Genomic DNA, 26,606 nt, shown 5'->3' on the forward strand with positions numbered 1-26,606 from the left:
ATTGTACACATCGTTCGATCGTGCAAGTGAAACGCAATAATGATGATATATGATGAAGTGACTGAGACTGAAAAGCTGGTATGAACTCTTTCTATTTTGTTTTTGTAAATATGACTAGCTTGTCATCCCAGATTCAGCTTTGTTGTGAGAGAACCATGTTTGCAATGACAACTTAGAGATCATAGTTTCTGATGCCATGCTTATTTAGCTAGGAGCTTATAATGGTTTGTCTTGAATGCCAACACAGATTTTGAGATGACTATGATGTAGTATGATAGGATGGTATTCTCCTTTGAATGATTCAAGTGGCTTGACTTGGTGCATGTTCATGCATGTAGTTGAAACAAAATCAACATAGCCTCTATCATGTTCGTGTTCATGGTGATTTATATCCTGCTCATGCTTGCACTCAATGTTAGTCAAACTCATTGCATTTTGATGAATGTTGTCGCTCTCTAGTTGGTCGCTTCCCAGTCTTTTGCTAGCCTTCACTTGTACTAAGCGGAATACTGCTTGTGCATCCACTTCCATAAACCCAAAAGTTTTGCCATGAGAGTCCACCATACCTACCTATTTGCGGTATCTACCTGCCGTTCCAAGTAAATTTGCATGTGCCCTTCTCTAAAACTTCAAGAAATAATTTGTTTTGCATGCCCGAACCGCTCATGTGGTGACAGGGGGCTATTGGTATCTTCCATGTTAGGCGTGTTATCCTCGACATGTGTTTATTCACTGTCATTCACGAGAAAGGGGGCGGTAATTGGAATGCCCAGTTCCACGCTTAAATCGAAAACATAACTGTAAAACAAGACCCCCCCCCCCCCGGATTGATGTTAGTATGGACGGTACTCGAGGATTCGGCTAGACGTGGAGTGTGATTGATTGGTGGTGGGGGAGTTAAAACTTTACTTTTCTGTTTGGGAACCGCCTATAGCATGAGTAGCGTGGAAGATATTGAGAACTCTTGGTCATTGCGTTGACAATGAAAGCATGCCACCCAAAATTAGTATCTCTGTTTTCAAAGCTTGAGCTCTGGCACCTCTGCAAATCAATGCTTCCCTCTGCGAAGGGCATGTCTATTTATTTTCCTGTTTAGTCATCCTCTTCTTATTTAAGCACCAATTAGAGAGAACCTGTGTCATTTTTATGCTTTGCTTTCGATTGATATGGAGTATGGCTATGATTGGATCTTCGTTGCTATGAATTACAATGTTTAGCAGCCCTTGATCTTTGAAAGTGCTCTGCATTTATGTTTTGCGGTCTCAGAAAGAGCTAGCGAGATACCACCTATTCATATTGCTTCATGCTTGTTTTGATTGAAGTGTTGGTATCTGAAACTCATTATTATTTGCTCGCTAGCTTATTATGCCATTGATATTAGTTTACCGTGAGACCTATGTGTCACTTGCTTATGTGGTTAACTTGTGATTTTGCTGAAATTCTGGTTACGAGTTAGACATAGTTGCAACAACAAGATCAAACAGAGTTTGTCAAAGTTTTTCTTTTTCTTTCAGTTTGTCAACTGAGTTGCTTGAGGACAAGCAAGGTTTTAAGCTTGGGGGAGTTGATACGTCTCCATCATATCAACTTTTCAAAACTCTTTTGCCCTTGTTTTGGACTCTAACTTGCATGATTTGAATGGAACTAACCCGGACTGACGCTGTTTTCAGCACAATTGCCATGGTGTTGTTTATGTGCAGAAATGAAAGTTCTCGGAACGTCCTGAAAATTTATGAAGAATATTTTTGGAAAATATGAAAAAAATACCTGCGCAAAGATCCACCGGAGGGGACGGGCAAGTGGGCCACAAGCCATGTTGCCGCGGCCACCCCCCCTGGCCGCGGCAACCAAGCTTGTGGGGCCCACGTGCCTCTGCCGCCCCCAAACTCAGCTCTATAAATTCCCTTTCGTCCAGAAAAAAATCAGAAGAAAAGATTTCATCGCGTTTGCGATACGGAGGCGCCGCCACATCCTGCTACTACTGATCCTAATGATGTGCCTTTGTCGGGGCATCGTGTTTGCAGTGGAGGCATCAAGTCAGGAATAGTTGCACGTCAGCGGCATTCTTCTGGCACCATTGCCGGGGACTGCTAGCAGCCACTTCCTCCTATTTTATCCAAAAATACACGACAGTCACTTTCCCCGTGAAGGCCGAATACTCCCGGCCGGCTCGGAGCGAAGCCGCCCGCCATCCGGCTCCGAAACACCCTTGTCACATTGCCCTGAAAGATGAGTTAGGGACGCATCAGGGAGACGTGGCTATAGTGGCCCAAGTACCACTGGTCAGCATGCGCCAGGCTACAAAGGAGTCGGCCATACCGCTGACCACAGTCGATTGTGAATAGGCGAGGCGGCACAGTGGTGGTACGCTTCCATCCACTCCATTACCTACCCCCACATGGCTACACCGCGGCTAGCAGTACTGCTGACTGAGCCTAGCCGCTGCAAGACGACGCTCCGCCGCATAGCTCGTACCATGGCAGGACGAGGCCCCCCAAGTAGTGGGCCCTACCAGCAATGAGATCCCCCAACCGGCGGGCCCTACCAGCGATAAGACTCCTCATCCAGTGGGACCCTACCCGACTGAGAGGCCGCCAGCCCGGTCCCCCAGCGCCATGTATTGATATTGTAAGCCACGTGTTGGCCTACAAAATCCCCTCGAGCCACCCCATACAGGGGATCAACTTCTTCTTCCTCCTCCATCGCACAGCTCAAGGAGAACCATTGTAACTTATCGGTTCATTAACCAAACCAGCAGGACTAGTTGTGTTACCTCCCATGGAGGGCCCCGAACCTGGGTACGTCGTGTGTCTCGCACCGCTCGTTCCTAATCCCATTTACGGAGCTCGTCAGCATACCTTAGGCCCCAACCACTCTCAATAGGCCACCCCATGGAATCTGTCGTGAGAAAACGACGATAGTTGGCGCCCACCATGGGGTCGTCCGTAGCGCCGGCCGGAGTCACGCTCCGGGAGGGACCCTCCACTAACTCCACCGGGTGCTTTGCATCTGGTATGATCTGCACGCTGATGACGAGATGATGTATATACTTCTCGCACCCCGTTAGTTTCCCCAAGTGGAAGGTTGAGATGTAGTCAGCAGCAAGTTTTCCCTCACACGGGAACTGTAAGGTTTATCGAACCAGGAGGACTCCTAGGATCAACAAGTAGGTGTCTTCCACCCTGGCACTAGCAGAAGACGTGGACCTGCACACAAAACAAATAACTTTGCTCCCAACGAGTACAGAGAGGTTGTCAATCTCTCCGGCCTTGTAGTTTGCAAAGGATCAAAACACAAGCGGGAAAGTAATGGTGATTGCAACGGAAAAGTAAATGAAAATGGTAAATGGTGGAGATGTAAACAATGATGGTGATATGGACCGGAGTCACATGATGTTCACTAGTGATGTCTCTCTCCCAAAACACGATAAACAACTATGCTTGGGTAAACAAATCACAGTTGGGCAATTGATAGAATTATGAATGCACCGCAATGCTAATTATGCTACTTGATAGTTAGAGGTTCAATAGTAATGGGAAGTACGCCAAGACAAGTAGACCATTTATTCATCAGCATCTACTTACTAATCATCCACCTTGAGAGATATATCCAGAACATCTCTCTCGTATTAAGTTGCGAGCCCCACCCAAAGTGTAAACTCAAAACAACGGACAACTACATTAACGAACTATGCGTAAGGTAAACAATCCTTGCAATTGTGGTCACAAGCACCGTTGTTTTCTCCCTGATGGCAACAACACATCCCCTAGTCTCATGTTTATGTCACTCAAGCTAGACATTGAGGGGCATGAACCCAAAATCATGCACAATGCTCCCTCTTGGAGTTATAATCTACTTCTCGGCCAAAGCAATAAATAGCAACGAGGAACATGCATGAATCACTACGGAACATAATATAAAAGGATAATCAAATATATAACTCATTACAAACTGAACATAATCTCAAAATCCATCGGATCCCAACAAATCGAGCATAATAATAGCAAGATAATTACATAGATGCCTTGATCATGTAGGGCAACTCACAAGGACTAACCATTGAAGCACAAGATTAGAGAGAAGACATCACATAGCTACTGGTCATGGACTCATGGTCCAAGGAGGACTCCCCATGGCACGTCTGGGAAGCGTTCATGGCGGCGGAGAAGCTCCCAGAGGTCAATCCTCCCTTTGGCACGGTGCCGGGAAGAGGTCTCCTGAAGCTCCCGATCTCGAAAGCGCTGCGGCGGCAGAACGATGGAGAAATTCACGATTCTGGAAGTTGTCAAAAGGTTTCCTCTCGAGACTCTAAATATAGGCCAAAGGAGGGCACCGGAGGATGTAGGGCCCACCCAGGCGGCCTCCTAGCGCGGCCTAGGGCCTGGCCGCGCCAGCAGGTCTCCTGGGCATCCCTAGCCCACCTCTGGCCCATCTTCGATGATCCGTAAGCCTTTGTTTCGCTGATTTATTATATTTTTTTCCTGGAATTTTTTGGGCTTCCGAAAATTGGTAAAAGCCACTGCAAAATAGACATCAGTAGACAGAAACTGGCACTAGGTGCACTGAGTTAGTAGGTTAGTCCAAATATGTGTAAAATGATATAGAAGTGTAGCAAAACATATAACAATGTCACCCAAAAGATCATGGAACAAGCAGAAATTATAGATACATTTGGGACGTGTCAACATCCCCAAGCTTAATTTCTGCTCGTCCTCGAGTAGATAAATGATAACACAATAATTTATGTGTTGATATTCTAACACACATATAAGAACTTCAAAGTAAAGCAAGTGAGATATGCAATTCAAGTCAAGACAATAACAAGCAAGAGTATATATTTAGTATTGAGTTTAGCAAAGTAAGAGCTCTCGCTGTCCGTGAGTCGAATGTCTCCAAATGGTGTTTGCATGCAAGAAGTGGGAGATGGGTTGAGATCATAAAATATTTTATTAATTAAGAACTCCATCTACTAAAATTTCACACTTGGTCTCCTTTGGAATCTTATTTTGACTCATCCCGAGACCACTAGTCAGGCACAAATCAAAATGATCCTCTCCCTTTCGAGTTTGAGCACTCATGCAATGGATGAGCGTAAGCAAGATATGTTGGCACTTAGGATGGCAAATAGAATAATGATGGGGAAGGAAGACAAAAAAGGTGTGAAAGGCTCACATCAATGAGGACAACCATAGGCGAGAGAAAGCCAAATGATAGATATGATTTGAGGAGTAGGGATTGCCATGTACCGATGCACATATGAGCTAAGGTAACCTCTCCAATGGAACTAGTGGGGGTGCATCCAACTTCTTTGCTCATGAATAGCTAAAGCTCGTTTAAGGAGGCTCACCACTGGAATATGCAAACCAAGTTCTATAGTGTAAGGGTCCCCATATAGTTATACATGAATGATAATCTCTATGTAGAACCAATATAGCAATGGAGTACAAGTGTGGATATTTAAAAATTAATAGTAGTGTTGCCCCCTTCTCTCTTTTTTTCTTGGCCTCTTTGGATCTTTATTTTTTTCTCTCATTTGTTCTCTTTGGGATCTTTTGATTTGTCCTCTTTGGGATCTTTTGAATTGTCCTCTTTGGGATCTTTTCCTCTCTTAAGGGCAACACTCTATATTTTACAAGAAAAAAAAGATAAATCATCATAGTTTATAAGAAGTACTCAACATAAAACAAGTGAAAACTATCATGATGTATGCAAATGTATGCCTCTGCCAGTGTAGCAGGATATGCAATGATACAAGCGCATCATTTAGCAATAATAAGGGCCAGGCCCAACTAGCATGTGGCTCTATGATCAAGCAAAAGCTTGTATGACATGAAGATCAAGTCATGAGATGGTGGATGTTGCATGGAAATGTATCTCGGAAAGGCTATGGAGATGCCTTAATAGGTAGGCATGGTGGCTGTTGTGAGGAAAGATATAATGAGGCTTATGTATGACAGAGCGTATCATGTCATGGGTTTGGATGCACGGGCGGAGTTTGCACCAACTATCAATGTGAGAAAGGTGAATGCACGGTACCGAAGAGGCTAGCAAAATATGGATGGTGGAAGTGCCAACAATCGAATACTCACATTAGTCCGAAGAACTCATACACTTATTATCGGTGACTCTCTATCTAGTTAGGAAATTCACAAAGAGACAAGTACCTTGAGGAGGAGTGTTTGGGGGTTTGCTTATCCTTGCGCGTCCTTGACTCATGGTAACGTGAGGGTACTCTATATATTCCAACCCCTCCAGAGGTTAGCGATCAATTTAGCAGCTAGAGTTCTCAACTAATTTTTAATTTTTGTAAAACACATGGATTTCCCAAAATACGACACCTATCACTACTAGACTCAAGCTCTTGGCACAAATAGTCCAAACATTACTCAAATCAATACCTCAAAACTATTGCAAGTTGCTACTATACTGAAATAGCAACCTCAATTACCTTACTCATGCAAGACACACAACTCAGTGCAACGAGCCAACTCTCTAAACAAGATAAGTATGATAAATCAAGAGAGTTCCAAAAGCAACCTAAATAAAAGCTCTTAAAAAGATAAGCATGAAAACTAAGAGCTAAGCATGACAGTAGCTATGAAAAGATGAAGAACACACATAAAGATAAGCATGAAAACCTATATTGTGTTCTAGAGTGGAATGGAGTGTGTTTCTCTCCCAAACAAGGTAGGCTAGGTTCCGACTTGTTATGACCAGCAAGAAAAACTAAAACGAACTAAAAATTAAAGAGCGAGACGCTCCAAGTATAGCACATAACATATGAAGTGATAAAAATATAGCATGGACATGGACGAAGTGATGATTGTTGATAGACAAGGGGATGCACGGGGGCATCCCCAAGCTTAGACGCTCGAATCTCCTTTGAATATTCCTTTGGGTGCATGGGGGCATCCCCAAGCTTGAGTGCTTGACAGTCATGTATCTTCTTTCATCATCGCATACTTGAAAACTCCCTTCATACGAAACTCATCATAAGCTGATTAGAGTGGTTAGTACCCTTAATAAAATAATTCATTACATGCTGGAAATAAAGATTTTCATGAAAAGCAACTGCTTATTATGAATGCCAAAAGGTTTTTCCAAATAAAAAGTAAGCTTAGGATTTGCAAAACAATGAAAACGCAAAACATGGCAGAATCTGTGAAAAACAAAACAGCGGGTAGTAAATAATTTATTCGGGGCACTTTTGCGACTTAAATTAAAAAAACTCAGAATAGATGCCAGAAAGGAAATTATATAGAGTATGCTGTCCAAACAATTCAGATCAAAAATATGATGTGGTGATTTTTGGAGAATTTCTTCGTCAAGGAGATAGAATCTGTTTCTGGACAACATGTCACAATTTTTGAACTTTCTTGCAATCAGAGGCTATAACTTGGCACAAAGCTTAAAAATAAAGATAAAATGATGTTGCTACAGTAGTAACAAGAATCAAGACCACTAAAACAGAAAGTAAAAACAAATTAGGTTGCCTCCCAACAAGAGCTTTCTTTTATGCCTTTGAGCTAGGCATAATGCAAGAAGATCAAGTGTTATCAACTCTAAAAGAATAACTTGCCCGAGTAACAGACTCATAAGGTAAGTTAATATTCTTTCTAGGGAAGTGTTCCATTCCCTTTTTAAGAGGAAATTGGAATTTCATAATTCCCTCTTTCATGTCAATGATAGCACCAACGGTGCGGAGAAACGGACGTCCCAGAATAATTGGACATGAAGGATCACATTCAATGTCCATAATAAGAAAATCAACGGGCACATAATCATCATTGACAATAATAAGAACATCATAAATTCTCCCTAGAGGTTTATTTATGGAAGAATCAACAAGACGAACACCAAAAGAACATGGATCATAAGATTTCCAATCAAGCATATCATACATTCTTTTGGGCATAACGGAAGCACTAGCTCCAACATCACACAATGCAAAGCAAGAGATATTATTCAATTTAACTTCGACCAAAGGATCCCAACCATATTATAGTTTCCTAGGAATTGAAGTCTCTAGCTTGACCTTCTCCTCCCTAGCTTTGATAAGAACATTGGTAATATGCTCGGTGAAGGCAACATTGAGTGTAGTAGTGTGGGGGTCTTTAGTCATTCTTTGCAAAAAAGGTGATAACTTCGGAACACTACAATTGTCAAAATCAAGGTTACTACCATTAATTGAAGTGGTAGCGATGTCATCTAAGCTCATTCTTTTGGTAGTCTCTAAATTCAAAGGACCTTCTTGTCCTATAGTTGAGGTATTAGCATCACCATTAATAGGTCCATTGGGACTAGGAGTGCGATGGGTGCTAAAAGTTTTGAGTTCATCAACAACTTGTATAGTAGCAATGGTAGTGTGTGTAGGAAGGATCCTAATTCTCTCTTCCTCTTGCTTTTCTGTAGCCCATCTTTCTTTAAGTTTGGCTAGCATTCTTATGTTCTCATTAATTTCGACTTGCATAGCATTCATGGTTATGGTGTTCCTTTCTTCAAGGGGGGATTCTATTTTTAAACATTTCTATATCAGGAGCTATGTTGTCCACCTTCAAAGAGAGACTATCTATTTTTTCTAGTTTCTCTTCTACACTCCTGTTGAAGGCTTTTTGAGAGATGATAATCATTTCATCCAATAGCTTTGTGGCAGCACCAAGTGTAGTTGACATAAAGGTTCCTCTCGCGCCCGAGTCTAACAGATTCCATGAGGTAAAGTTCAATCCTGCATAAAAAGTTTGGATAACCATCCAAGTAGTCAAACCATGTGTAGGGCAGTTCTTAACAAGAGAATTCATACGTTCCCAAGCTTGAGCAACATGTTCATTATCCAATTGCCTAAAATTCATAATGTTACTCCTCAACTGGATAATCTTAGCAGGCGAGAAATACTTCCCAATAAGGCATCTTTCTACTTATCCCAAGAATCTATGCGATTCCTAGGCAAAGATTGAAGCCACACTTTGGCTCCTCCTCTCAAGGAGAAAGGAAAATGCTCAAGTTTAACAATATCACCATCTACTTCTTTATATTTTTGCATATCACAGAGCTCAACAAAATTGTTCAAGTGCAAGGCGGCATCATTTCCAGCACCGGAGAATTGATCTTTCATAACTAGGTTCAGTAAAGCAGGTTTAATCTCATAGGACGTGGCTCGAGTGGCGGGAGCAGCAATAGGAGTCCAGATAAAGTCATTGTTGTTGTGACTAGTGAAGTCACACAACTTGGTGTTTTCAGTCGAACCCATAGCAGCGGCAACAAGCAAGAACAAAGCAACTAATTTTTTTGTGGTTCTTGGTATAGGACTCTAAAGCAAAAATAGAAAGCAAACTAATAAGACTAGCAAAGGTAAAGGATAGCGTGCAACTCCCCTATCTTGAAGACTGGAGTCCCCGGCAACGTCGCCAGAAAACTTTGCTTGATGACGAGATGATGTATATACTTCTCGCACCCCGTTGGTTACCTAAAGTGTAAGGTTGAGATGTAGTCAGCAGCAAGTTTTCCCTCACACGGGAACTGTAAGCTTTATCGAACCAGGAGGACTCCAAGAATCAACAAGTAGGTGTATTCCACCCTGGCGCTAGCAGAAGACGTGGACCTACACACACAACTAGTAACTTTGCTCCAAACGAGTACACAGAGGTTGTCAATCTCGCCGGCCTTGTAGTTTGCAAAGGATCAAAACACAAGTGGGAAAGTAATGGTGATTGCAACAAAAAAGCAAATGAAAACGGTAAATGGTGGACGTGTAAACAATGATGGTGATATGGACTGGAGTCACATGATGTTTACTAGTGATGTCTCTCTCCCAAAAGACGATAAACAACTATGCTTGGGTAAACAAATCAGAGTTGGGCAATTGACAGAATTATGAATGCACCGCAATGCTACTTATGCTACTTGATAGTGAGAGGTTCAATAGTAATGGGCGGTACGCCAAGACAAGTAGACCGTTTATTCATCAGCATCTACTTACTAATCATCCACCTTGAGATATCTATCCAGAACATCTCTCCGGTAGTAACTTGCGAGCCCCACCCAAAGTGTAAACTCAAAGCAACGGACAACTGCATTAACGAACTATGCGTAAGGTAAACAATCCTTGCAACTCTGGTCACAAGCACCGTTGTTTTCTCCCTCGTGACAACAACACATCCCCTAGCCTCATGTTTCTGTCACTCTAGCTAGACATCAAGGGGCATGAACCCACAATCATGCACAACGCTCCCGCTTGGAGTTACAATCTACTACTCGGCCAAAGCAATAAATAGCAACGGGGAACATGCATGAATCACTACGGAACATAATATAAAAGGATAATCAAATATAAAACTCATAACAATCTGAACATAATCTCATAATCCATCGGATCCCAATAAACCGAGCATAGCAATAGCAAGAGAATTACATAGATGCCTTGATCATGTAAGGCATCTCACAAGGACTAACCATTGAAGCACAAGATTGGAGAGAAGACATCACATAGCTACTGGTCATGGACTCGTGGTCCAAGGAGGACTACCCACGGCACGTCCGGGAAGCATCCATGGCGGTGGAGAAGCTCCCGGAGGTCAATCCTCCCTCCAGTAGGGTGCCAGGAAGAGGTCTCCTGACGCTCCCGATCTCGGAAGTGCCGCGGCGGCGGAACGATGGAGAAATTCGTGATTCTGGAAGTTGTGGAAGGGTTTCCTCTCAGGATTCTACATATAGGCCAAAGGAGGGCACCGGAGGAGGTGGGGCCCACCCAGGCGGCCTCCTGGGACGGCCTAGGGCCTGGCCGCGCCAGCAAGTCGCCTGGGCAGCCCGTGGCCCCCGTGTGGCCCATCTTCGGTGATCTGGAAGCTTCTGTTTCGCTGATTTTTTATATATTTTTCCTGGAATTTTTCGGGCTTCGGAAAATTGGGTAAAAGCCCGTTCAAAATAGACATCAGCAGACAAAAACTGGCACTGGGTGCACTGAGTTAGTAGGTTAGTCCAAATATGTGTAAAATTATATAAAAGTGTAGCAAAACATATAACAATGTCACCCGAAAGATCATGGAACAAGAAGAAATTATAGATACGTTTGGGACGTATCACACGCCCGTGGAGCTCTCCTTCGCAGAAGTTTCCATGGCACTGAACCCTGGCTCCACCTTCTGTGCAGGCCTCGCCACTGGTCCCTCTAACGAGTTGTGTCGCGACCATGTCTCGTTCGACATCGATGACCTTTGCACGCTCTTCAGCAAGCTGCGGCTCGACGACGCGTCGGCATTTGACGAGTACCCCATCGAGGTGCTCGACTGCTCTAACCCGCCAACATTCGCGGGAGCGACTACCTCGAGCAGCGCCAACGGCCTCCGCGTCCTCACGGAAGTGATGGCCACCAGCTCCTCCATGAGTTCCGATCGCGCTAGCGCGTAGGCGGACGTGGCTGCTGTTGCGTCTCACGCCAGGGACAAGGCGCACGCGGCCGCCACCGCGGCTCATCTTTGTCCCTCCGACCCTCTCCGCTCCACTCTTCGGGGACAGAGCACCCCTATCGCGCCAACGTCCAACCCGGGTGCCGCCACGGCCGAGCTGGAGGATGCCCGCAAGCAGCTCCTCGCGGAGGCCACCTCCCTCGTGACTGCCCAATGTCGGATGGAGTCCGCGCAGCGCGAGTACAACTCCACCTACAGCCTCACCCCGGTTGGTGACGAGCCGAGTCAGCGCGGTGAGGTTCTAGCCGTGACCGTGTAGTCGCTGAAATCCTAGGCGGCAAGCTGGCCACCTACGACACCCCTGTGACCAACATGAGGGTCGCTCAGGTGGCCTACGAGGGTATGGCCACCATGGAGGGAGAGGAGCACGCGCAGTACGAAAAGCACATCCAAGACCTCATCACTCCTGCCAACTTGCAGCAGGCTCGCCTCGACCTGGCCCACACCGGCTCCGAGTCCTCTCACCTCGAGAACAAGGACCAGTGGGATGCCAGTGGTTGCCAAGAACTCCAACACTCCTCCTCCCCCTGTGGATCCGGTCGGCGAGCCGATGTGAGCTGCAACACGCGTTCGCAACATGGGAACGAGCAGCCGACAGTCTCTAGCTGGCGCAACAACGTCTCCGAGGGGGGCGGCTGATTGGCTCGTTCCCGCGCCCCACCTCCGCGGCAAGAGCGGGCTCGCTCGTCTGCTCCATCTTTCCAGGCCGAGATCATTGCCCGGCTCGGACCGCGCGTCCCCTGAAGCGAGAATGACGCCCGCCTTCGTCTCGACTGGCTGGCGCAATCTGCCCTCCTCGAGGAGGAGGGCCCAATCAGACTGGTGTGCTTCGGCCCCCAGATCCACGAGGATCCGTTCCCCACTGGCTTCATGCTTCCCCGCGATACTCCAAAGTGCAACGGTACATCCAAATCAGAATATTGGCTCATCGACTACACCACCACAGTCGGCATCGCCAGGGGAAACAAGCGCGTCTTGGTGCACTACATCCCCCTCATGTTGACCAACTCAGCCTGAACTTGGCTTAACAGCCAGTCGGCCGGCAACATCAACATTTGGGTGGACTTCGAGGAGGCGTTCGTTTGCAACTTCATCGGCACCTACAAGTGTCCCGGCCGTCCCCGCAAGCTAGCCATGTGTGTCCAGGCTGCAGATGAGCCCCTCCGGGACTACCTCACGCATTGAACCGAGCTGCACAACTCCTGCGAAGGGGTGCACGAGGTGCAGGCCATCTTGTACTTCATCGAGGGCTACCGAGACGGCACCCTGCTTAAGCACAAGCTAATGTGCTCTGAGCCGGACACCATGGCAGAACTCATGGCCAGGGTGGACAAGTATGACACGGCCGACTCCACGATGCGAATCAAGGTCACCGCAACCGGCAAGGATGTTCTGCTGCCAGCCACCCCGCGGCCGGCTGGCGAGGGTCGGGGCAGCAGAACAACAAGCTGAAGGCCGACTAGCCGAATCCCCGGTAAGGGAGCAAGCAGGTCGCCACCACCGAGGACGAGCAACCTGCAGCCCAAGTCGCCAACTAGCGCCAGCGATCCGGCAAGGGCACCTGGCAGCCCAAGCTCACCTGTGAGCAAATTCTCGACGCACCCTACAAGATGCGCTCTGGGGCGAAGGCGGCTACACACACGCTTCGGCAGTTCAGCTTCTCTCAGTGACTCTCCCAGGGCGAGGGCCTTCCGGCTCCCCCGCCTCCGGCTCCTCAAGTTCTAGCTCCCATGTCGGTTCCGACTTTGGCTCCCCCCAACGATGGCCGCCTCCACGGCCAGTTACCCGAGCAAGAAGGGGCCTACGTCGTCTTCACCAGCGAAAGTGGTGACAAGCACAGCCAGTGCCAACATGAGCATGAGGTGAACGCCACTGTGCCCTCGGTTCCCCAGTACACACACTGGTCCTAGAAGCCGATCACCTAGAGTCGGGTGGACCACCCCATCGTGATACCGAACGCTAGCGGCTACGCCCTCGTCCTCGACCCCACCATCACCTCCAAGAGGCTCACCTGCCGATTCTCACGGGTGCTGGTCGCCGGCGACAACAGCATCAACATCCTCTACCGGGACATGCTACTCAAACTGGGGCTCAAGGAGAAGGACCTGCAGCCGTCCCGAACGGTTTTCCATGACATCATGTCAGGGCAGTCTTGCTCTACCATCGGCAAAATCCAACTCGGCGTCCTCTTCGGCGACAAGGCCCATTTCCGCCGCGAGCCAATTTGGTTCGAGGTGGTGAACCTCGACAGCCCCTACCATGAGTTGCTGGGCACGCCAGCACTCGCCAAGTTCATGGCGACGCCTCACTACACCTACCTCAAGATGAAGATGTCAGGTCCTAAGGGCATCATCACCGTTGCCAACGACTACAAAAAGTCAACCGAGTGTGCACGCGACACTAGTCGGTTGGCTGAGGCACTGGTGATCGCGGAGGAGAAACGTCAGCTCGACCGGCTCGTGGCCCAGGCCATCAGGCAATTGGTCGTGCCAACTCCCTCGTCGCAGTCGGCTAGCAAGGCAACGTTTCAGCCGTCTAAGGACACCAAGTAGGTGCCACTTGACCCGGCTACCTCCAACCAGTGCATCACCAGCGGTGCTACCCTCATCAGCAAATAGGAAGGTGAGCTCGTCGACTTCCTCCGTGAGAATCGGGACATGTTTGCATGGTCGCCCAAGGACATGTCGGGTGCTCCGAGGAAGTACGTCGAGCACAAGCTTCATGTATAGCCGGATGCAGAGCCGGTCAATCAACCCATGTGTTATTTATCTGAGATAGATGCGGCATACTATAGGAGAAGAGATCGCTCGGCTGCTCGCAATCGGCTTCATCATGGAAATTTTCCACCCGGACTAGCTGGCCAACCCAGTCCTGGTGTTGAAGAAGAACAAAACATGGCACATGTGTATCGACTACACCAGCCTGAACAGGCATGTCCAAAGGACCCTTTCACCCTGCCCCGGATCGATCATGTGATCGACCCCACGGCCAGCTGCGATTTGTTGTCCTTCCAATAAAATATGAAAAATCAAACACTACGACAAAAGTTTTTGTTTTGCATAATACATATCAAAAGAGCAATTTCAACATCCTAAAGGTACATCTTGGCACATTTTTTTATAATACAATGGATTTTTACAAGGGGATAATTATTTTTATGAGAAATTTCCATGAAAAATTATACATTGTTTCCATGAGCCTGAACACAAGTGTTCAAGGTCGAGCCTCACTTCTCCAATGCATAATTTCCAATGACTTCTCTTTCAAAAAAAATATATGTTCCCCTCTATAATTTTTGTTTGTAAATTCTTTACAACCATGCAACATAACAAAAAGACTCTTCAAAATTTACGGGTTGTCTCCCTCGCAGCACTTTCTTTAAAGCCATTAAGCTAGGCATATAGTGCTCAAGTAATTGATCCACCTGGATCCCAAGGTATATCAAAACCAATTTTAATTAACAAAGATTTGTAATTTAGTAGTGATCACAAAGTAATATATAATTTGTAACAACACAGTATAAATCTCTTACTATGCATTGGCATGTAATAAAAGAACAATTCATGCACACAAAGTAATGGTGAATGCATAGTATAAATAGTTTCTTGTAATTTTATCGTATTGGAAACAAAGAGAGGTGGAGATGTAGCTCCTCTAGAAAAATAATTGCACATTGGAGCATAAATCACATGCATATTATATCCATCAAAATCATCATGTGTGATGGTAAAATGCAACCCATAAATATAATCCTTAAGTGCAAACTTCTCCCATATAGTGTAGTTCGGAGAATTCAAAAAGATAATAGAACTATCGTGTGTGGGTGTAATAGCAACAATTTCACTCTTTAACATAAGGAACTATAGCAAGTTCTAAGCATCATTTATATTGGCAACATGGCCACAAGTATAGCAAGCATCAAGTTCATCAAAAAGTGATATTTGAAAGACTCCAAGGGATCATACCAATTATCATAGCATTCATCATTTGGTAAGAATGAAGGGAAATTAAACAATGTATGACTTAAAGAGGTACTCTCATTCGAAGGTGGGCACGGTTAGTGAAAGCACAACTTCTCCCCATGGTGGTTTTGGTAATTAATAACAACACATGTTTCATTGGACTAATGATACTATCTATTATATTTCAGGAAAAGTTCAATGATGCATTGGCTAAGTATTGTGAGGAGAACCCCTAGATGCAAGGAACATCTATTGGCAACAAGCCTGAAGACTCTACATTTTACATTTTGTGAGAAATCACACTTGAGTCCATAGGAAAGCCAATACTACTAAAAGGAGATCAGATGACTATGATGATCTGGTTGCTCAAGTTCTTAGAGATTAGCCACCAAAAATACTCATGAATTCTCCCAGAAATATTTTGTCCAAAATCCTAATATCCAAAATTCGGTGCCACCAACTTTTTCCATTCGGTCCTACCGAGTTTTACCTCACACAAATCCTATGCCAAACCCTAGTCTCTCGGTGACACAAAGTCTTGCTTCGGTCTGACCGAGAATGAGTGACCAACTCTCTGCCTACCTATTTCTAAGAATCAGAATTTCCAAGTTTTAGGAATCGGTGCCACCGAGTGTGGTAACTTCCTAGGCCAGCCAAAATTGGACCCACCGAGATCCATATATCGGTCTCACCGGAACGCCGAAAGTTGCCACATTTTGCACTAGTCTGTGCAACCGAGTTTTTACTTTGGTTTCAGTTGGGAAAAAAGGTTGTAACGGTTGGATTTTTGGAGATGCCTATATATGCCCCTCCACCACCTCTCATTCATAGAGAAAACACTCAGAACGACCCAACACTTGTCATATCCATTTTTCTGAGATGGATCCACCTACTCATGTGTTGAGATCATGATATTTCATTCCTACCATATGATTCTTGATTTCTATCCTCCCCAAGTTGCTTTCCACCCAATCAATCTCTTCTACCCAAGCCAAATCCATGAGAGAGTGATTGAGTGTTGAGGAGACTACCTTTTGAAGCACAAGAGCAAGGAGTTCGTCATACTACCACATCTATTACCTTTTGTAGAGTGGTGTCTCCTATATTGGTTAGGTGTCTCTTGGGAGCCAACTACTTTGTGTTGTGGAGTTGAAGCAAGAAGTTTGTAAGGGCAAGGAGATCGCGTACTTCATGAAGATATACCCCGAGTGAGTCTAGTCCTTCATGGACGTAAGCCGTGATGGAATAGACAATGTTGCTTCTCCGTGGACCCTTTGTGGGTTGAGCCCTCCGTGGAATTGCATAGTCGTTACCCCATGTGGGTTGAATTCTCCACCAACATGGACGTACGATAGCACCACCTATCAGAACCACACCAAAAATCTCCATGTCAATTTTTGCAATTGATCTTCCTATCCCTACCCTCTACTTATATGTGCATGTCTTTACTTTCCATTGCTATAATCTTATACTTGCATGTATAGCGTGTGCTTGACTTGCTACAATTGCTAAAACTTGACCACAACTAAAATTGGGAAAGGCTAAGTTTTTATTTGGTCAAGTAGTCTAATCACCCCTTTAGACATACTTCGGATCCTACAAGTGGTATCAGATATTTGGTCTTCATTGCATTGGTTTCACAACCTAGGAGGGTATGGCATCTAGTGAGGGAAATTACCACCATAGAGGCGCATACTTTGATGGTATAAACTTTGCTAGTTGGAAGCATAAAATGAAAATGCATATTCTTGGTCATAACCCCGCCGTTTGGGCTGTTGTTTGTGTTGGCTTTCAAGGTGAATTCTTTGGTGATGGAAAGGAACCGTATTGTGAAGCGATCGTGAAAGAATTGAAGATGTTGCAATAAACGCTCAAGCATACGACATTCTATTCAACTGCCTATGCCCCGAAGAGTTCAATAAGATTATATGTCTTGAGAATGGAAAGGAAATTTGGGATACTTTGGTTGATATGCACTAAGGTACCGAATCCGTCAAAAAATCTAAGTTGGATGTGCCACAAAGTCGGCTTGACAAGTTCAAGATGAAGGACGGTGAAGGAGTCGCCCAAATGTACTCTAGGCTTGCTCTCATCACAAATGAGATTGACGGCTTAGGAAGCGAAGACATGACCGACAAATTCATCATCAAGAATATCCTTGGAGCCTTGGATGGAAAGTATGACACCATGTGCACATTGATCCAAATGATGCCAAACTACAAATATATCAAGCCAACGAAAGTCATTGGAAGGATTGTTGCTCATGAAATGCCACTCAAGGACAAACAAGAGCTTCATAACAAGTCAAGTGTTGCATACAAAGCTTCAAGTTATACAGCCGCTAATTCAAATGAAGACCTTGTCACCAATGAAGATATAAGCCTCATGGTCAAGAAATTCAACAAGTTCTATAAGAGTAGAGGCAAAAAGAGAATGTCCAACTCAAGATATGAAGAGAAGCGTTCATCTAGTCATGATAGAAATTGCTACAATTGCGGAAGGCCTAGACACTACTCCAGTGAGTGCTTGACCCCCCACAAAACAAGAGAAAATTCACCTAGAAGATGAAGCTCAAGAGATGAGTCACCTCAAAGAGAGAGAAGGAGTAGAGAAGATCGTTATGAACGAAGACCCTCCCGGAGAAGCAAGGAATCGAAGAAGAAGGACAAGTACACCAAGAGCCACTCAAGAAGAAGACATCAAGCTCAAGTTGATGAATGGTTATCCCGCTCCAAATCCGACAACCAATCTGAGGGAAGCTACCACGCCAACTCCGACTATAGTCAATATGAAGGTGTTGTCAGTCTTGCACTCGTATCCTCCAATTCCTATAACATATTCTATTCACCAAATGAAGGGATTGGAAATTGCTTCATGGGTAAAGGCCCCAAGTTATCACACCCCGAGTACTTCGACTTTAATGGTGATGAGGATGACTTGTCTTTGATAAAACTAGTGATATCAATGAAAATGAACTTGACGATAATCATGCTAGTGAAGATAAGTCGTGTGATGATGATAAGAAGGAGATCGAGCGTCTAACTAAAGAATTAAATACTCTTAAGTCAGCCCATGAATCTATTCTAGAAGATCATAGATAGCTTGCCATAACTCATGAGAAGCTACGTTTTGGGAAGCTAAATTTACAACAAGAGCATGCGTTTACAAAATCAATCAATGATGGTCTTCAAAAGAAGAGTTCTTCTTCTCTAGCCAAACGATTACTCTTGTCTACTTTTCTTCCACAAGTGAAATATAAGCAAACTAGTAACAAAGGCAAGTAATTTTCTTCATCTAGTAACAACAACACTAATGCTAAATCTAATGACGTTGTTGCTAGTAGCTCTTTTGATTCCACTAATGATTCTCTTAGCCAAGTTACACTTGAGCAAGAAAACAGTTTATTGAAAGGAATTATAGACAGAGGTGTCTTCAAGAGTCTTGCCGGAAGTAAGCAATTCGAGGAGATTGTATGCAAGCAAGGAGGACATTGGAAGAAACAAGGCATTGGCCACTTCAATGCCAATGGAGTTGAATGGGAAGAAGGTCAATACCCCAATCCTAAGTTTGTTCCTCAAAAGGAGAATTATGATCCTACTCTCCCCAAGGGAACAAATCCTCAATATGACCTTCCACCACAAGACCACAAGCTCAAGGGCAAGGACAAGCTTCAAGTGGAGGTGAATCATTTGAAGAAGAATCCCAAGCCCTGGTCAAGTGGATTCCCAAGGCCACCACTAGCTCTACTTCATCAAGCGCTACCTCAACTCCAAGGACCCCATCAAGTTGATGTGGGTCCTAATAAGAAGAACTAGAGAAGTTCTTGAGGGGTGACTCCGCCAACAAAATTCACTCTTATACATTTTGTCAAGAACTATTTGCAATCAACTCCGACCCTATGCATTAGTTGAAGGAGTCACATATTCCTTCAAAGGTAAGCAAGTGACAAGGTAATAAATGTATCAGTGGACATAATGTTATATGTACTTCACTCCATGGCCAAAGATATCCTTGAATTTGTTCCTTGTGTGGGACCACGTAGGTGAGAAGAGTATGAAACAACAAGGATAGCTCCCATATCAAGATGATCTTCATCAACAATGAGAATCCACCACTACTACACCTACATAAAGTCTGCTATGACAAAAACCCAAGGTTAGTTTGTCCCTCTAAGGGGGAATGTCACATCAAGGGGGATCTTTACTCTAAGACTTGAGTTAAAGCATCTCTTAAGATGTGCAACATAGAAAGCTTTATGTAAAAGTGCCAACCCCACTTGTGCTTAAACGGTAAGTATACATATGATCAAGTATTCCTGCTTGCTCCTAAGTCAATATACTCATACATAGATGACTTCGTCGTCGCCAAAGTGCTTGGTAGAACCTAAAGTGGTTGTGTATGTTTGCCATGTTTTATTTGACATCTTATTGTGTGAGCATGTTGGTATGCATATTCTTGCTCATTCGAGGATATCCAACTGTTTTTATTTGGCTTTTCATTTTCCTTGGACAATTGGATATACAAGAATGCCCAAGTACCCCTCTCTACCTATCTATGCTTTCTCGTCTCAAATTTTATTCCTGCTTCATCACAAAATTTGAGCAAGCACTTTTCAGACCCTTTGTGTGACGAGCACTCGAAGTTCTGTCTCGACAAGAGCTAACTTCCATAACCTCTCATGTGCCACTCAGTGTGACCAACTCCACAAACACGGTCCCACCAAAGCACTAGGGTTGATCTGGTTTTTGAACCTCGGTACACCGATTTTTAAATCTCAGACTCACCGAGTTTCTCTCCCCCTTGGCAGTTAAGAAACTCGGTGGCGCTCGATTTGTAGAATCGGTGTCCCCGGCAGTAAGGGATATATATATCCAACAGACCCGACTTTTGAAATTCATCTTCAAACATTGTCCTCTGCAACCCCTTGTAGTCTGATACGTCTCAAACGTACCTATAATTTTTCATGGTTTCACGTTATTATCTTGTCTTCTTTGGTTGTTTTAGGTACCTTTTATATCTTTTTTAGGACTAACTTATTAATTCAGTGCCAAGTGCCAGTTCGTGTTTTTTCCGTGTTTTCGACTCTTTTCAGATCTGATTTTGGAACGGAGTCCAAACGGAAGAAAAACCCCGAAATGATTTTTTCCCGAATGGAAGAAGACTAGGGGGCTTTTGGGCCAAGCCAGGTGGGCTCCAGGGAGCCCACAAGCCCCCACTCCGCCACCAGGGGAGTCGGCGGTGGGCAGGCTTGTGGCCTCCCTGGCCGCCCCCTGACCTAGGTGTTTGGCCTATAAATTCCCAAATATTCCGCAAAAAATCAAGGGAGCCTCGAAAATACTTTTCCGCCGCCGCAAGCTTCCGTTTCCGCGAGATCTCATCTGGAGACACTTCCCGGCGCCCTGCCGGAGGGGACTTTGGAGTTGGAGGGCTTCTTCATCATCATCATCGCCCCTCCAATGACTCGTGAGTAGTTCACTTCAGACCTACAGGTCCATAGTTAGTAGCTAGATGGCTTCTTCTCTCTCTTGGATCTTCAATACAAAGTTATCCATGATCTTCATGGAGATCTATCCGATGTAATCTTCTTTGGCCGTATGTTTGTCGAGATCCGATGAATTGTGGGTTTGTGATCAGATTATCTTGATATATATTTGAGTCTTTGTTGATTTCTTATATCCATTATTTGATATCCTTGTAAGTCTCTCCGAGTCTTGGGTTTTGTTTGGCCAACTAGATCTATGATTCTTGCAATGGGAGAAATGCTTGGTTTTGGGTTCTACCATGTGGTGAACTTTCCCAGTGACGGTAGGGGCAGCAAGGCACACATCAAGTAGTTGCCATCAAGGGTAAAAAGATGGGGTTTTATCATTGGTTTGAGATTATCCCTCTACATCATGTCATCTTGCTTAAGGCGTTACTCTGTTCTTATGGACTTAATACACTAGATGCATGCTGAATAGCGGTCGATGTGTGGAGTAATAGTAGTAGATGCAGAAAGTATCGGTCTACTTGTTTTGCACGTGATGCCTATAGATATAATCATTGCATACATATCGTCACGACTTTGCGCGGTTCTATCAATTGCTCGACAGTAATTTGTTCACCCACCATCTGCTTGCTTTCATGAGAGAAGCCACTAGTAAACACTACGGCCCCCGGGTCTATTCACATCCGTCATTTACATCTCCGCTTTTACTTTGCTTTGTTACTTTGTTTCTTTCAGTTCTCACTTGGCAAACAATCTATAAGGGATTGACAACCCCTTCATAGTGTTGGGAGCAAGCTTTTGTGTTTGTGCAGGATCTTGTGATAGTCCTCCACCGGATTGATACCTTGGTTCTCAAACTGAGGGAAATACTTACCGTCGTTGTGCTACATCACCATTTCCGCTTCAAGGGAACACCAACGCAAGGCTCCAAGGCCACGGGGGAAATCCTTTGCATACTTGCCTAGGAAGTCCCTTAAGGCATAGCCGCAGCTGAAGGATTCCTGGTGCCGTCGACACACCTGTTTCTAGCGCCATTGGAAGGACTTTTGTGCATTAGCTCAGCTGACATCAGAAGCATTTCTGGCGCCGTTGCTGGGGAGGATAAATCAAGATCTATCCAAGTAGGTCTCACAAACTCTTCTCTTGCATTTACTTTTGTTGCCAGTTGCCTCTCGTTTTTCTCTCCCCCACTTCACATTTGACGTTTTCATTCGCCTTTCGCCTTCGCCGTTTTCTTTTGCCTTTGCCGGTTCTCTTGCTTGCTTGTGTGCTTGTTTGTTTGTTGAAGTCATCATGGCTGAAAACACCAAACTTTGCGAATTCTCGAGCACTAATAATAATGATTTTATTAGTACTCCGATTGCTCCCGCCACTAGTGCGGAATCGTATGAAATCAACGCAGCTTTGTTGAATCTTGTTATGAAAGAGCAATTCTCTGGCCTTCCTAGTGAAGATGTCGCATCCCATCTCAATACCTTCATTGAGCTTTGTGATATGCAAAAGAAAAGACATGTGGATAATGACGTGATTAAGTTGAAACTTTTTCCTTTCTCGTTGCGAGATCGCGCAAAAACTTGGTTTTCTTCTTTGCCTAAAAATAGTATTGATTCTTGGGATAAGTGCAAAGATGCTTACATATCCAAGTATATTCCGCCGGCTGAGATCATCTCCTTATGAATTTCTCTTCTCGCAATATCTTGGACTCTGCTTCAGGTGGAACGTTCATGGAAATCACGTTAGGAGACGCTACAAAACTCCTAGACAATATCATGACCAACTACTCTCAGTGGCACACTGAAAGGTCGCCTCCTAGCAAAAAGGTGCACGCTATAGAAGAAATTAACTCGCTTAGTGCTAAGATGGACGAGTTGATGAATTTGGTTGCTAGTAGAAACGCTACCGTAGATCCTAATGACATGCCACTATCTTCTTTGATTGAGAGTAGCAACGCTAGTTTGGACGTAAATTTAGTTGGTAGGAACAATTTTGGCAACAACAATGCTTATAGAGGAAACTATGTTCCTAGGCCTTTTCCAAGTAACTCCTCTAACAATTATGGCAATTCCTACGGCAACACTTATGGAAATCACAACAAATTAACCTCTGGTCTAGAGAGTAATATCAAAGAGTTCATAAACTCTCAAAAGATTTTCAATGCGTCCATAGAGGAAAAACTACTCAAAATAGACGATTTGGCTAAGAGCGTTGATAGAATGTCTTGTGATATTGATGCTTTGAAAGTTAGATGCACTCCTCCCAAGGTCAACTTGGATGAAACTTTGAAAGCTATGCGTATCTCGATGAATGAGAGCAAAGAAAGAACCACCCAAATTCGCGCTAGACATGAATGGTTTAAAAGGGTGCGTTCTAGTGATGCAAATCACGAAGATCTTAAAGTTCTTGGTGTGTCTCCTCTTGAATCTTTGTTTTGGCGTGTCAAACCTACTTATGGAGGGGCTGGATATGAATCCACTTTGGTTGAAAAACGCCCCAATGATTCGGAGTCCACCTATCTTGATGATAAAGGTGTGGAGAGTGGAATAGAAGAAGTCAAAAAATTTGGGTGGTAATGAAACTCCCACTTTGGATTTCAATGAATTCAATTATGATAATTGCTCCTTGTTTGAATGCATTTCTTTGATGCAATCCATTGCAAACTCTCCACATGCTTATAGCCAAAGTAAAGCCTTTACCGCGCATATCGTAGATGCTATGATGAAATATCTTCAAGAGAAGCTCGAACTAGAAGTCTCTATACCTAGAAAACTTCATGATGAGTGGGAACCTACTATCAAAATCAAGATCCAAAACTATGAGTGCAATGCTTTGTGTGATTTGGGTGCTAGTGTTTCCGCGATTCCAAAGTCTTTATGTGATATTCTTGGTTTTCATGAGATTGAAGAGTCTTCTCTTAATTTGCATCTTGCGGATTCTATTGTCAAGAAAACCATGGGGAGGATCGATGATGTTCTTATTGTTGCAAATAAGAAGTATGTACCCGTGGATTTCATTGTACTTGACATAGATTGCAATCCTTCATGTCCCATTATTCTTGGTAAACCTTTCCTAAGGACTATTGGTGCTATCGTCGATATGAAGGAAGGGAATATTAGATTTCAGTTTCCTTTAAAGAAGGGCATGGAGCACTTTCCTAGAAAGAAAATAAGATTGCCTTATGAATCTATGATGAGGGCTACCTATGGTTTGAGCACCAAAGATGACTATACGTGATTTCATCACCTTTCGCCTAGCTAAGGGCGTTAAACAAAAGTGCTTGTTGGGAGGCAACCCAACGAATCTATCCTTTTTCTTTCTGTTTTGTGTTTTCCGCACTTTCATAATTCTGTTAAGATTGTGTTTTTCTGTTTCTTTTTTGCGTTTGTGCCAAGTCAAACCGTTATGATTAGTCTTGGGGATGATCGTTTGGTCATGCCGGAAAAGACAGAAACTTTCTACTCACAAAAAGAATTTTCATTTTTTTTATGTAAGAGATTTTGAGTTGATTCTTTTTGCTGCTTATTTCTACGCAAATTCTTCAGACTTGTGTAATGTTTCAGAACTTTTGAAGTATAGAGGTATACAAAATATACAGATTGCTACAGACTGGTCTGCTGTTAACAGATTCTGTTTTTGTTGTGTTGGTTGCTTGTTTTGATGAAACTATGGATAGTATCGGGGGTATTAGCCATGGAAGATTGAAAGTACAGTAACCCAACATCAGCACAAGTAGAATTTAAGTTTGCTACAGTACCTAAGGAAGTGGTGGTTTGCTTTCTTGTACTAATGTCATCACGAGTTTCTGTTTAAGTTTCGTGTTGTGAAGTTTTCAAGTTTTGGGTGAAGTTCTTATGGACAAAGAGATAAAGAGTGGCAAGAGATCAAGCTTGGGGATGCCCAAGGCACCCCAAGAGATTCAAGGATTTCGTAAAAGCCTAAGCTTGGGGGTGCCCCAGGAAGGCATCCCCTCTCTCGTCGTCAATCCATCGGTAACGTTACTTGGGGCTATATTTTTATTCACCACATGTTATGTGTTTTTGCTTGGAGCATCTTGAATCGTATGAGTCTTTTATTTTTTTGTGTCACAATCATCCTTGTTTCACACCTAGATAGAGAGACATGCACTCACCGTGATTTTGTCGAGCTTCACTTATATCTTTTGGTAGACAATTCAGCTCACATGTGCTTCACTTATATCTTTTGGGTTAGATACTTTTGCTCTATGTGCTTCACTTATATCTTTTAGAGCACAGCGGTGCGTGTCTTGGTAGTTGATCTATGCTTTGAAAGTAGTCTCAAAAGGGTTAGTTATCCAAAGGGATACGAAAACTTCCACCTTAATGTGCATTGAATAGTTAGAGAAGTTTGATTCATCTCAATTAGTTTTGAGTTGTGGTTATGGTAATATTGAAGTCATGCTAGTAAGGTGTTGTGGATCTAGAAATACTTGTGTTGAAGTTTGTGATTCCCGTAGCATGCACGTATGGTGAACCGCTATGTGATGAAATCTGAGCATGATTAGTATATTGATTGTCATCCTTTGCGTGGCGGTCGGGATCGCGTGATTGTTTATACCTACCAACCCTTCCCCTAGGAGTATGCGTTGAATGCTTTGTTTCGATTACTAATAAAACTTTTACAACAAGTATATGAGTTCTTCATGACTAATGTTGAGTCCATGGTTTAGATGCACTTTCACCTTCCACCATCACTATCTTCTTAGTGTCGTGCAATTTTCGCCGGTGCACAAAACCCACCATTAGCCTCCCTCAAAACAGCCACCATACCTACCTACTATGGATAATTGAAAGTCGTTACGAGATATATTGCCATGCAACTACCACCATGGCATGTGCCACCACGTCTACATTGCCATTGCATGATCGTAAGATAGCTAGCATGATGTTTCCATTGATGTCTATGCCATGCTAGATCATTGCCACGGTATACTACCGAGGCATTCCATATAGAGTCATAGTTGCTCTAAGTTTTGAGTTGAAAGTGTGATGATCATCATTAATGGAGCATTGTCCCATGTGAGGAAATAAAAGAGGCCAAAGAAGCCCACCAAAAAAAAGAGGCCAAAGAGCCCACCAAAAAAAATGAGAGAAAAAGAGAGAAGGGACAATGCTACCACTTTTTCCACACTTCTGCATATTAAGCACCATGATCTTCATGATTGAGAGTCTCTCGTTTTGTCACCACCATATAGCTAGTGGTAAATTTTCATTATATAACTTGGCTTGTATATTCCAATGATAGGCTTCCTCAAAATTGCCTTAGGTCTTCGTAAGCAAGCAAGTTGGATGCACACCCACTAGTTTTCTTTAAGAGCTTTCACATACACGTAGCTCTAGTGCATCATTTGTATGGCAATCCCTACTCATTCACATTGATATCTATTGATGAGCATCTCCAAAGCTCATTGATATGCCTAGTTAATGTGACTATCTTCTCCTTTTTTGTCTTGCAACCTCCACTACATTCCACACCATCTATAGTGCTATAACCATGGCTCACGCTCATGTATTGCATGAGAGTTGAAAAGGTTTGAGAAAGTAAAGGTGTGAAACAATTACTTGGCCAATACCGGGGTTGTGCATGATTTAAATTCGTTGTGCAATGATGATAGAGCATACCCAGACTATATGCTTTTGTAGGGATAACTTTCTTTTGGCCTTGTTATTTTGAAAGTTC

This window comes from Hordeum vulgare, chromosome 6H (genome assembly GCF_904849725.1).
Source record: "Hordeum vulgare subsp. vulgare chromosome 6H, MorexV3_pseudomolecules_assembly, whole genome shotgun sequence".
NCBI lineage: Eukaryota > Viridiplantae > Streptophyta > Magnoliopsida > Poales > Poaceae > Hordeum > Hordeum vulgare.